Below are 13,019 nucleotides of genomic sequence, written 5' to 3'. Positions count from 1 at the left end.
CGACTGCGCCACCCAGGCGCCCTGAGGTTTATCCACTTTAGAGAATGGGCACCTCAGTCCTTACTGTGGCCAAATATTACTCCGTTGTGTGGGTAGACCACATGTAGTTCATTCATCCTTCTGGAGGGCATTTGGGTTGTTTCCACCCTTTCACTGTTGTGAACAGTACTGCTGTGAACATCCGTGTGCAAGTTTTTGTTCCTATACCCGTTGTCTATGTTTTTGTGTATATTTCTTGGAGTGGAATTGCTAGATCGTGTTAACTATGTTTAGACTTTTTGAGGAACCACTGAACTGTTCTCCACAGTGACTTCAACATTTTACATCGGTAATGTACTCCGGTTCCAATTGCTACATATCCTCACCAACTATTGGTAGTGTCCTTTTTTTTTTTTTTTTTTTTTTAAGTTGCTCTTCTGATGGGTACAAAGTGGTACCTCTGCATGATTTTGACTTGCATTTCCCTGATGGCTGGTGATGATGAGTATCTTTTCATGTGTTACTTGTGTATTTTCTTTGTAGACAAGCCTGTTCAGGTCCTTTGCCTGTTTTTTAATCGGGTTGCTTGTCCCTGTGCTGTTGTAGGAGCTCTTTCTTTATTCTGGACACTAAACTCATATCAGATATTCCATTTGCAAATATTTTCTGACATTCTGCATGTTATTTGGTGTCATACACAATAGATTATTGCCTAATCCAACCCCGATAAACACATAAAATTATGCTTAACATCTTTAGACGTCAGAAAAATGAAAATGAAAACCACACTGAGTTGCCACTTCACACCCATTAGAATGGCTGTTATCTAAAAATTGGAAGCTAGTTTCGGTGAGGATGTGAAGAAGTGAAAACTGTCGTGCATTGCCGATGGAAATGAAAAATGATAGTGGTGATGGTTATTCACCATTATGAATATTCATTTAAAAATGGTGAAAATGGGCCACCCGGGTGATTCAGTCGGTTAAATACCTGACTCTTGATTTCGGCTCAGATCATGGCACTGGGCAGGGAGCCTGCTTGGGGCTTGCTCTCTCTCTCTCTCTCTCTCTCTCTCTCCCTCTGCCCATCGCCCTCACTCCCCCACACTCTCTCTCTCAAGATGAATAAAGAAACATTAAAAAAGTGGTGAAGGGCTCCTGGATGGCTTAGTCAGTTGAGCGTCTGACTCTTGATTTCTGCTCAGGTTGTGATCCCAGAGTCACGCCCAGAGATCGAGCCCTGTGTTGGGCTCTGAGCTTCGTGTGTGGAGCCTGCTTGGGATTCTCTCTCTCTCTCTCTCTCTCTCTCTCTCTCTCTCTCTCTCTCTTCCTCTGCCCCTCTCCCCCACTCACACACTCTCTCTAAAATGAAAGAAATAAGAAAAATAAATTAAAAATGGTGAAAGTGGTAAATTTTATGTCATGTATATTTTACTATGTTTAAAAATAAAAAGTAATGAAAGGAAATTTTATGTTATTTTTGTTATCACACCCTCAAAGAAATTTCCCTAAGAACTGGTCCTGAAATAGTGACACTTGTGATGGAGGAAGACCTTTGTCCCCTGGAGCGAGAAGGACTTTTCTTATGGACACTGCTACTTCAGACCAGATTTGCTCACACGCACCAAGCAGATCTCACCAAGCAGAGGCGAACGCTCCCACCTGGCCCTTCAGCACCTCTTTTCATCAACCCATTCTCCTGGTCAACTTGCCCCCAAAAGACGCTCAGTCACTGTGGTCTACCATGTCTGTAATTTTTCCTGTCCCACATGTCATACAAGTGGGATCGTAGAGTGTGTCGTTTATTCAGATTGTCTTCTATTCCTCAGTAGCATGCATGTAAGCCTCATCCTTGTCTTGGCCTTGCTCGATAGATCATTCCTTTCTGTTGATGACTAATATTCCATTGCATGCATGCATCTCTCTTGGTTATTCACTCACCTGTTGAAAGGTATCCTGTTTTGTTAAAATATTTGGCCCTTTTGAAGAAAGATGCTGTACATAACTGCAGGCTGGTTTTTGCTTGAACATGTTTTCAGAGCACTTGTCCAGATACCCATGAATGTGATTATTGGCTTATATGGTGAGACTATGTTTAGTTTGGGAAATAACTGCCAAAGTGTCTTCCAAAATGGCGGTACCAGTATACATTCCATCAGCAACGAATTCAAGTTCCTGTTGCTATCGCTATTAGTTTTTCTTCAGACCTTAGCCTCTTCTTTTTTTATTTTTTAAGTTTATTTATTTTGAGAGATTTAGAGAGCACGAGCAGGGGAGGGGCAGAGAGGGTGAGAACCAAGCAGGCTCTGCACTGTCAGAGTGGAGCCCAACGTGGGGCTCGAACTCACGAACCTCGAGACCATGACCTGAGCCGAAACCAAGAGGCCGACGCTTAACCGACTGAGACACCCAGGCGCCCCAAAACTTTAGGCACTTCTATAGATATGCAGCGCTTGCTTGTTGTTTTAACTTGCTTTTCCCTCATGACAAGTAATGTTGAGCAATATTCTGTATGCTTATTTTTCATCTGTGCATCCTTTAAAAAATTTTTATTATTGCTTTTATTTGAGACAGAAAGAGAGAGGTAGTGTGCAAGAGGTGAGGGGGAGAGGAGCAAAGGGAGAGGGAGAGAAGGAATCTTAAGCAGGCTCCATGCATAGTGTGGAGCCCAAGGCAGGGCTCCATCCCACAACCCTGAGGTCATGACATGAGCTGAAATTAAGAGTTGGACGCTCAACCAACTGAGCGTCCCTCATCTGTATATCTTGTTTGCTTTGGTGTGTTTAGATCTTTACTCATATTTACGGGTTGTTGGTCATTTTTCAATTTTGGAGTTTCTTTGTATATTTTGCATAAATGTCCTTTTCTAGATGTGTTTTGCAAACATTTTCTCCCCGTCTGTGGCTTTTCTTTTTGTTCTCTTTAGTGGATCTTTCACAGAGCAGATAGTTTACATTTTACTATGGTAAACATCAGCAATTTTTTCTTTCATGGACTGGCTTTTCGTGTTCTATTTAAAAACTCATCACTGGGGCACCTGGGTGGCTCAGTCAGTTAAGCGTCCGACTTCAGCTCAGGTCATGATCTCACAGTCTGTGGGTTCGAGCCCTGCATCAGGCTCTGTGCTGACAGCTCAGAACCTGGAGCCTGCTTCCGATTCTGTGTCTCCCTCTCTCTCTGCCCCTCCCCTGCTCATGCTCTGTCTCTCTCTGTCGCAAAAATAAAAACATTAAAAAAAAACAAACAAACTCATCACTGAATCCAAGGTTATGTAGATCTTTAATTTTCACAGGTTTGCATTTGAAAACATGTGTGTGTACCATTTTTAAATGTTTATTCATTAATTTTGAGATAGAGAGAGAGAGAGAGGGAGGGAGGGAGGGAGGGAGAGAAAGAGAGAGAGTATGGGAGGGGGTAGAGCGAAGGTTGTGGTTCTTGGAGAGGAGCAGCACCTGGAGCATCTAATTGCAGGTGTGCTAGGGCCCGCTGCAGATGCTTGTAGGGCGGGAGCAGGTGTGCATGATGCCGGCCGCTTGGCCACCCTGGGCCTGTCCGGGGTCCTCTCTGTTCCGGTGTTGACACAGTTGGATGCACATTGAAAAGTAGGTGTGTTAGGGGCACCTGGTTGGCTAAGTCGGGTAAGTGTTGCACTTGGGATTTCGGCTGAGGTCAGGAACTCATGGTTCCTGAGCTTGAGCCCTTGCTCAAGCCCAGGCTCTGGGCTGACATCACAGAGCCTGCCCGGGAATCTCTCTTTCCCTCTCTGCCCCTCCCCTGCTTACGTGCTCTCTCTTTCAAAATAAAGAAACTTAAAAAAAAAACCCACGTTATTTAAGTTTAAATACATAATTTATACCAAAACTGAATTAAAATTATTAACTTTTAAAAATTAAAAATTTCTGGCTTTAATGGAAGTAAACTCATCAATCACTTTATTTTCCTTTTGTTGGGAAACTCACAGTTGAATTGGCAGCACATTTGTGATGGTACATAAAATGTTTATTTTGAGTCCCCGGGGCCCCTGGGTGGCTCAGTCGGTTGGGCGTCCGACTTTGGCTCAGGTCACAATCTCACAGTCCGTGAGTTCGAGCCCCACATCGGGCTCTGTGCTGACAGCTCAGAGCCTGGAGCCTGCTTCGGATTCTGTGTCTCCCTCTCTCTCTGACCCTCCCCCGTTCATACTCTGTCTCTCTCTGTCTCAAAGATAAATAAACGTTAAAAAAAAATTAAAATGTTTATTTTGGAATCACTGGCATCCTACATTAGATGAACTATGAAAATATGTCAATAGTGTATTTATTATTGTATTTATGTCTTTAATATTAAAATCAGAATTTGTTAAAGGTTGGTTAACACTCAGGTGTTTACTATGAGCCCATCGGTTCCTAGGGAATTTTCCAGTGGGAGATGTCTAAACGTTACTGTGATCTTTGCTCATTCGTCCGTTTCTATGTTTCATTATATCAAAGTCCATTTTGTTAATGTGCATTTGTAATTGGAAATCACCCATTTCTTCCAGTCTTTCAGTTTCCTCTCTTTTGATTTTTTTGAAAAAGTGCATTTATTTATCTTGAACATGCATGTGACAGAGAGAGAGAGAGAGAGAGAGAGAGAGAGAGAGAGAGAGAATGAGAGGGAGGAGCAGAAAGGGAGAGGGAGAGCGAGGGAACCTAATCAGGCTCTGTGCTGACAGTGCAGAGCTCCACACTGGGCTTGATCCCATGAGCCATGAGATCATGACCTGAGCTGACATCAAGAGTTGGATGCTCAACTGATTGTGCCAGCCAGGCACCCCGCTGTCTTATTTGACCTTTAATTTCTATTCTCTTTCTGGTTCTTTTCAGAATTGTTACAGTTAATGAGCCAATATTGATATTATTTATTATTATTGTTATGCCCAGAATTCGTGATCCCCAAAGACCACTAGGGAGCCGAGTCCGATGCAAAAGCAAAAGAGCCTTTATTCGAGCTAGCTCGAGCTCAATCCCCTACCTGCACCCACGCAGCGGTGAGACACCAGAGAGAGCGAGCCGAGTTTCAAAAGAACAAAGGTTTTATTGGTGCCTAGGGGCAGTTGGTGAGGAAATGGCTGTGGCCTCAGCCGATTGGCTGGGGAAGGGTCCGAGTCCTGTTAGGCAGGTGAGGGGGGGGTTACTCAAGGGGAGGAGGTGTGGTCAAGGTGAAAGGACACAGAACAAGATGGAGTCGGCCGGTGTAGGCCCCCCCCCTTTCAATTATTTTTTAGAGACAGAGAGAGAGCATGGGCAGGGGATAGTGGGGGGGGGGGGGAAGAGAGAGAGAGAGAGAGAGAGAGAGAGAGAGAGAGAGAATAAATCAAGAGTTGGGTGCCTAATGGACTGAGCCACCCAGGTGCCCCTTGGTATCTTATGATTAACTGAAGTCTAGATTGTATCTAGTTTCTTTCTGTTCTACCTTCAGTGCTTTAGGATCCCATGCAGGTTTCAGTGACCTTGACAGTGTTGAGGAGGAATGGTCAGGTGTTTTGTAGAGTTAGTTCCACCTCTGTGATGGATGGCTGAGTGTCTACATCAAGCAATTGGAATTCTTGTACATTGCTTTCTACTAATTACAAAAAGAAATGTATGTAATAAGTTCTTTTTACCAGTGTGGACACCTGAGTAGTTAATGTAGTGTTTGGTTTTATTCCAGCAGTAGGGTGTTTGGTTGATCAGTTTATTCCTGTTGTGGCTCTATCTGTTGCCCTCTGTTTCCACTGACATAATTTCAACTTGGGTGGGATTTTTATTATTGGCACTCACTTCCTTTCTGATACTTCAGGGTTATCCCGGCTCCTGTATTCATTGTCTCAGCCCTTAGTGCCAGATATCTCTTCTAAGAGCCCCTTTTTATAGAGAATGGCACAAAAAACTTATACACTGTGGGAACTCAATCTGTTCAGTTGACAATGCCAGGAAATATATGTATGTATTCCAGCTTATGTCTACACATGTAATTTAAAATATTTTGTGTATAATAAAGAAAGGAATCCTTCTTTAAAATGGAGCCAGGAAGCCCGAAGGGGGAGCTCTCACACACGGAACATCAGTTGGGATACAACTATAATAGGAAGATAGGATTTAGTAGGCAGAGAGGGAAAGGTTACAACCTGAGGTCCCTGGGTGGGAAAAACACATGTTTTGGAACGATGCTGGGAGCGTCTGACTACAGGAAACTCCTTTGGGTGTAAGGTTCTTGTTAAGAATGTAACAGACCCCACCTACTCCTCTTCAGGTTTCCCTCAGAAATTTGACAAAAGGCCTAACTAGAAATAAGTAGTAGACCATAAAACCTATTACCCACAAGGAATGCTGGGGCCATAGACCACCCCTCATACAATGGAAATGAACCAATCAAAAAGGAATGACTGGGCATTTAGAGTTACCTAGCCAATAAGGGTAGAACCTGAGAAGAAACAAGAGAGAAGGAACAAGGGAGAAGAGAAGGAGGGGCCAACCAAACCTTATACAACAAAGACCCTTGCCTATAGTCCTGGGCATTCACTTTTGAATGCCCCTTGTCTGCAAAGAGAGCTTTCATACTATTCTTACTTTGTAACCTTATACTCTAATAGAGCTATGTCTGCGGCTCATTTTATTTCTGTGTCCACCTCTTTATTTGGGGCAACAAAACCCGGGTATTGAGGTAAAGAATCCAGCAACATAGCCAGCAGAAAGAACTTGGTCAAAGTGAGATCATTTTGGGCCTCTGGTTTTCTTTTCTTCTTCTTTTTTTTAATCACAAGTGATGTTTATGCTAATGATTTATTTATTTTTTTAAATGTTTTATTTATTTTTGAGAGCAAGCGTGTGAGTGGGGGAGGGGCAGAGAGAAAGGGGGACAGAGGGTCTGAAGCAGGTTCTATGCTGATAGCAACGAGCCCAATGTGGGGCTCAAACTCATGAACCCGGAGATCATGATCTGAGTTGAAGTCAGATGCTCAACCCACTGAGTCACCCAGGTGCCACCCCTCCCCCGCAGGGGTTTCTTTTTAACAGTTCATAACAATACTCTGAAATTTCCTAATCAATCAATTATTATTTTTAAATATTTATTTATTATTTTAATTAAAATTATGTTTACTTATTAAAAAAATTTTTTTCAACGTTTATTTATTTTTGAGACGGAGAGAGACAACACATGAACGGGAGAGGGAGACACAGAATCCGAAACAGGATCCAGGCTCTGAGCTGTCAGCACAGAGCCCGACGCGGGGCTCGAACTCACGGACTGTGAGATCCTGACCTGAGCCGAGGTTGGCCGCTTAACCAACTGAGCCACCCAGGCGCCCCTGTTTACTTATTTTGAGTGAGAGAGGGAGAGTGTGAGAGGGGGAGGGGGAGAGAGAGAATCCCAAGCAGGCTCTGCGCTATCAGCCCAGAGAGAGACACAGGGCTCCATCCCACAATCTGTGAGATCACGACCTGAACCATAACCGACTGAGCCACCAGGATGCCCCCCTCCCCACCCCAACCCCCACTTCCTCTATAAACCCAACACAAACTGACCTTTCCTTTGTCTTTTTGGAGTTGTCTGTGGTTTGCCATAATTTTCTTGTCCTGAATTGTGATCCCTCAGGCGTTCCCAAAGAAACTCATGTTGCTGGTAAAGTAAATGGCAATTCTATTCTTTTTTTTTTGAAAGAGCAAGAGAGAGCTCAAGCAGGGGAGACGGACAGAGGGAGAGAGAGAGGCACGCTTCACGCTCAACACAGAGCTCGACACGTAGATTGATCCCCAACTGGGTTCATGACCTGAGCTGAAATCAAGAGTCAGATGCCCACGGCACTGAGCCACCCAGGCGCCCCAGGTCAGTTTCCATATTAAGCTAAAGATGAGTTTATGCTGATGTCTCCAGTTGCATCCACTATCACGTGGATATGGTAACCTGATCCTCTTACTTATTTCTAACTTCCCACTCCAAGGGTGATAAACCTGTCATTAAGAAACAAAATCTACCTGGGGCACCTGGGCAGCTCCATCGGTTAAGCCTCTGGCTTTGGCTCAGGTTGTAAGGGTTAAATTGTAGTAGGGCTAACCTGTAGTCTTGAGAAATAATAGCTTTGTTTTGACACTGTGGGTTAAGAGATAACAGCCTTGTCCTATCAATCAAGGGAACAAAAGTTCAAGGAAAATCAACTGGATTGGTGATTGATTGGATTGGGGCAAGGGCGTGTTGAGAACTTTGAAAAAGTGGCGCCAGAGGCAGGGTCAAGGAGGTCAACAGGTTGCGGCTTAGGGGCCGAAGGTCTGAACTGTTTCCACCCCCATCTGGGAACTATTTCTTTGTTCTGTTCCCAGGTGATGATAAGACGATGTGGTCTATAAAAACTCCGTACCCCAGCTGCCACACTCTGATCAAGAGTGTCGGTCCCCATCGGTCGGCCTTGCCTCTCGTTGCAATAAACTTTGCTGTGACTGTCACTGCTGCCCGTAGCATTCTGTTTCAGGAGTCGTGTGGATGCAATAAGGTCATGATCTCGCAGTTCGTGGGTTCGAGCCCTGCAGTGGGCTGTGAGCTGACAGCTTGGAGCTTGGAGCCTGCTTCAGATTCTGTCTCCCTCTGTCTCTCTGTCTCACCCCTGCTTGTGCTCTCTCTCTCAAAGTTAAACAGTTAAATAAAAAAAGAGAAACAAAATCCATCTCTGTACACTTAAAGATCCAATTGGCTTTATTTAAATTTATTTATTTTTGCGAGAGAGACAGAGAGAGAGAGAGAGAGAGAGAGAGAGAGAGAGAGACAGCACGAGCAGGGGAGGGGAGGGGCAGAGAGAGAGGGAGACTCAGAATCTGAAGCAGGCTTCAGGCTCTGAGCTGTCAGCACAGAGACCGATGCGGGGCTTGAACTCACAAAATGTGAGATCATGACCTAAGCCAAAGTTGGATGCCTAACTGACTGAACCACCCAGGTGCCCCCAATTGGCTTTATTTAATGATTCATGAATCTGGCAGCCTCTGACCTAGCAAATAAAAAACATCTCCATCAAACTGTAGAAAAGGAAAGGCTTTTAAAGTGTAAGGGTTAAATTGTAGTGTAGAGCTAAGGCTTAGCTTGAAAAATAACAGCTTTGTTCTGACACTGAAGGTCAAAAGATAACAGTCTTGCTTTTGCTCTGGTAAATCAGGCTTTACCAATGAAGGAAACAAAAGTTCAAAGAAAAGAGCATCAAAGACAAGGTCAAGGAGATCCACTGGTTGCAACTTAGAGGCAGAAAGTCTAAAATAAACACCTCATTAGGCAACTGTTTCTAACTCATCTGGCAACTGTTTCTAACTCATCTGGGAACTGTTTCTCTGTTCTGTTCCCAGGTAATGATAAAAAGATGTGATTGGGTTTAAAAACTCTGTACCCCGGCTGTTCGGGGCCGCACTCTTATCAAGAGTGTTGGTCCCGATCGGTTGGCCTTGCCTCTCATTGTAATAAACTTTGTTGTGACTGTCACTGGTGCCCATAGCATTCTGCTTCAGGAGTCGTGTGGATGCAACAAAAGGAAGGGAAAGCATGGAAAAAAAGAAATTATTGGCAACGAATGTGTTTTAGGCAAGATAGTCTTCCTAAGGAAAATAGAGGGGTATATTCATAAATCTCCTGGTCAGTCCATTTTTGTCCTGTGGTTTTCCTTTTCACCCTTGGCTCCCACCTTTTTTCACTTATTTAATTCATTGCTCCATTCCAGATTGCAGATGTAATGGTTTCGGAATTGTTAGCTACTATCCCCACCGGAAAGAACTTTGTAAAATAGAGTCCATTGTTTATGTATGCTATATTTTTTGTATTTATTTTTTATTTTTATTTATTTATTTTTAATGTTTATTTATTTTTGAGAGAGAGAGAAACAGAGCGTGAGTGGAGGAGGGGCAGAGAGCGAGACACACACAGAACCTGAAGCAGGCTCCAGGCTCCAAGCTTGTCAGCACAGAGCCTGACGCTGGCTTTTCATGAACCATGAGATCATGACCTGAGCCAAAGTAGGACGCTTAACCGACTGAGCCACCCAGGTGCCCCTACATTTTTTGTATTTATTCTATAGATGCCCTTTATTTCCAAAGTTTCTCAGGTCAGATTGATGTCAAATATTGGGTTACAGGGGTTTATTGAGACGTGTTTGGTGCAGAAAAGTTGGTTCTAAAGTACGGGGACAGATCTTGTGGGCAGAAAGAGCTGCACTGAGATTGTGAGGGGTGACTGGTTATATACTTTCAAGTTGGGAGGGGGTTAGGGTTAGTGTAAGTCTGTAAGGAATTTGGAAACAAGGTTTCTAGGAACCTGTGGGGTCATTTACTACTGTCTAGTAAAACCTTGAGACCCTCCATATGTATATCAGCGGGCCATATATTTGGAGGATGATTGCTAATACATATCTTGGTGGTGGGGAAGTAGAGATAAAAGAAGTTTCCAAAGCGATTTTTATATGTTAAAGGAGACTTACAGGATCCCGGAGGTTGGACTAATGTTAAGATAAGGTTGCCTTTTGCCCCTACCAAAGTATTAACCTTGAGGCAGCTGAGCTCCCAGAAGAAGGTCATTCTGCCTGTCTCAAGGACCTGTCACTGGGCTGTAAGTGGTAAGGAAATTTAGTTTTTTTCCCCCTTTTCCTTTGTTCTCCACATCATTAAGTACTTGTCAATGGTCTGCAAAGAAAATTTAATGTTTTATTTCTTTTGCCTTTGTTCTCCACATCAAGATCAGCACTTTTGCCCAGCAGCTACAGTCAGGTTCCCCCCCCCCCCCCCATACATTTCTACTACAGTTAGGTTATTTGTCACAATCTGTATTCTATCCTGTGACAGTCACACATTTTAGATTACTGTATTTGAATAGAATATGATTTACTCTTTGGGCTATAGAAATCTATGAGTTTTGACAAATGCACAGAGGCAGGTATCCATCATTAAAGTATTCGATGCAAAACTTTGAACCTCAACCTCATAATCTGTTTATCATCTGTTTAGTTTGCTTTTTCCATAATGTCATATAAATGGGTTCATGCTTTATGTAGCCTCTTCAGGCTGATTTTTTTTTTTTTTCACTTAGCAAAATCCATGTAAAATTTATCCATGCCTTTGCATGGGTTGGTCATTCATTCTTTTATATTATTTAATAGTATTGCTTTACATGTGCAGGTGAGCACAAATAATTTTCCCTGTACTCTTCTAGGTTCTTGGCTGAGACACCCCCCCCCCCCCAACAAATAAAAGATTAAAAGGAGAAGAACAAACAAAAGTTTAATAACACGTATACATCCTGTGCATGTGGGAGATACCTAGGAAAATGGAATAACTCTCCTATATGGCTCAAGTCATCACTTTATTTTATTTTTTTAGTGTGAAATTTATTGTCAAATTGGTTTCCAGACAACACCCAGTGCTCATCCCAATCAAGCCATCACTTTAAGTATCATCTTCAGTTAAAGACAAAAGATCTTGGGTAATGGGAAAGCCAAGCACAGTAAATGAGGTATGGTTGTTATGCAGGTTTAAGTCTGTGCCTTCTCTTTTGATATGGATTTCTTGAGATTTAGTCATTCTGTTCCTGGTACTGAGAGACAAATGGAGCTTCCCTTTATAGGTGTAAATTTCTCTCACCAAAGGACAACTTCTACGGGGTTGTCAGAGATTCTCCTGTGTCTGTTGTGACTTAAAATTAATCAGCCCAAGTAATCCTTGTTGCAAATAGGCATATCTTGGGGTGGCATATTCTGCTTCCTTCACACGGATGTACCTGTTTGCTTATGGATCCATCTACTGAAGGGTATCTACTGATTTCTTCAGATTTGTAACTATTATGAATAGAGCTGCTGTGCATAACCACTTGCTAGTGTTTGTTTGGAAATAGTTTTTCAAAGCAGTTGTCTAAATACCAGAAACACAATTGTTGGATGCTGAGGTGGGACCTATAAGCGCTGGAAAAAAAAAGCAAAACTGTCTTCCAATGTGGCGCTATTGATAGGGAAAGATAGGATTCAGTAGGCAGAAAAGGAGAGAGGTGAGGCCTCGAAGGTCCCTGGATGGGGAAGAACACATATTTTCAAAGACATTTTTCTGGGAACGTGTGACCTTGAGCAAACTCCCTCAGGCGTAAAGTTCCTCTTAAGAATGTAACAGAGCGGCACCTGGGTGGCTCAGCTGGCTAAACGGTGGGCTCTTCGTTTTTGCTCAGGTCATGATCTCTGGGTTTGTGCGTTCAAGCTCCATCTTGGGCTCCATGCTGATGGTGTGGATACTGCTTGGGATTTTTTTCTCTTTCTCTCTCTCTCAAAATAAATAACTATACTTAAACAAATTAAAAAAGAATGTAACAAACACCACATACTCCCCCCGTTTCCTTCCGGAATTTGAAAAAAGACCTGAGTAAAGGTAAGTAGATCATAAAACATATGACCCCCAGGGCCATAGACCATCCCTCGTACAATGGAAATGAGTCATTCAAAAAGGAATGGCCAGGCATTTAGAGTTACCTAGCCAATAAGGTAGAACTTGAGTAGGAACAAAGGGGAAGGAAAGGGGCTGACCCAAACCCTCTAAAACAAAGTCCCTTGCCTGTAGTTGAGGGTATTCACTTTAGAATGCCCCCTCTCTGCTGTAAAGAGATTCCATACTATTCTTACTTTCTAATCTTATACTCTAATAAACTTTTGCCTGCTGCTCGTTTAGTTCTGTGACCACTTCTTCATTCTTCGAGGAGACGAGACAACGAACCCCTGTCATTGAGGTAAAGAATTCTGCCACGGTATTTGCATCCCCCAGGGTGAAGGAGCATTCCTGTCATTCCCCACCCTTCACCAGGGGGTGTTCTCATCTTTTGGAATTTAGCTTTTCTAATAGGTGTGCAGTAGTATTTCACTGTTGTTTACATTTCTAACTTTCCAATGATAGAGGATGTGGAGCATATTTTTGAATGCTTATTTACTATGTGTATACCTTCTTTGTCCAGGTGTCTGTTCAGAAATTTGCCCATTATCAATTAGGTTTTTTTTTTTATTGTTGACTTCTGAGAGGTTTTTGTATGTTTTGAATACAAATG

The 13,019-nt window shown here is 43.0% G+C and overlaps 1 protein-coding gene across 2 annotated transcripts in view; it reads left to right on the top strand.

Moving 5' to 3' along the window:
* The window catches only part of IL9R (interleukin 9 receptor), a 244,303-nt gene that overhangs the window by 17,180 nt on the left and 214,104 nt on the right, over nucleotides 1–13,019 (top strand). The window contains exon 10 of one of the 2 annotated variants that reach the window (XR_008419222.1): nucleotides 27–1,445. The exons of the other annotated variant lie outside the window; for it this stretch is intronic. The gene's annotated coding sequence lies outside the window, so the exon portion shown is untranslated. Of the gene's footprint in view, nucleotides 1–26; nucleotides 1,446–13,019 lie in introns of those variants that run through there. 2 annotated transcript variants of the gene reach the window in all.

Source organism: Panthera pardus, unplaced genomic scaffold, assembly GCF_024362965.1.
Source record: "Panthera pardus isolate Hobbes unplaced genomic scaffold, ASM2436296v1 HiC_scaffold_4, whole genome shotgun sequence".
Lineage (NCBI taxonomy): Eukaryota > Metazoa > Chordata > Mammalia > Carnivora > Felidae > Panthera > Panthera pardus.
This window is presented reverse-complemented; position numbering and strand designations above follow the sequence as displayed.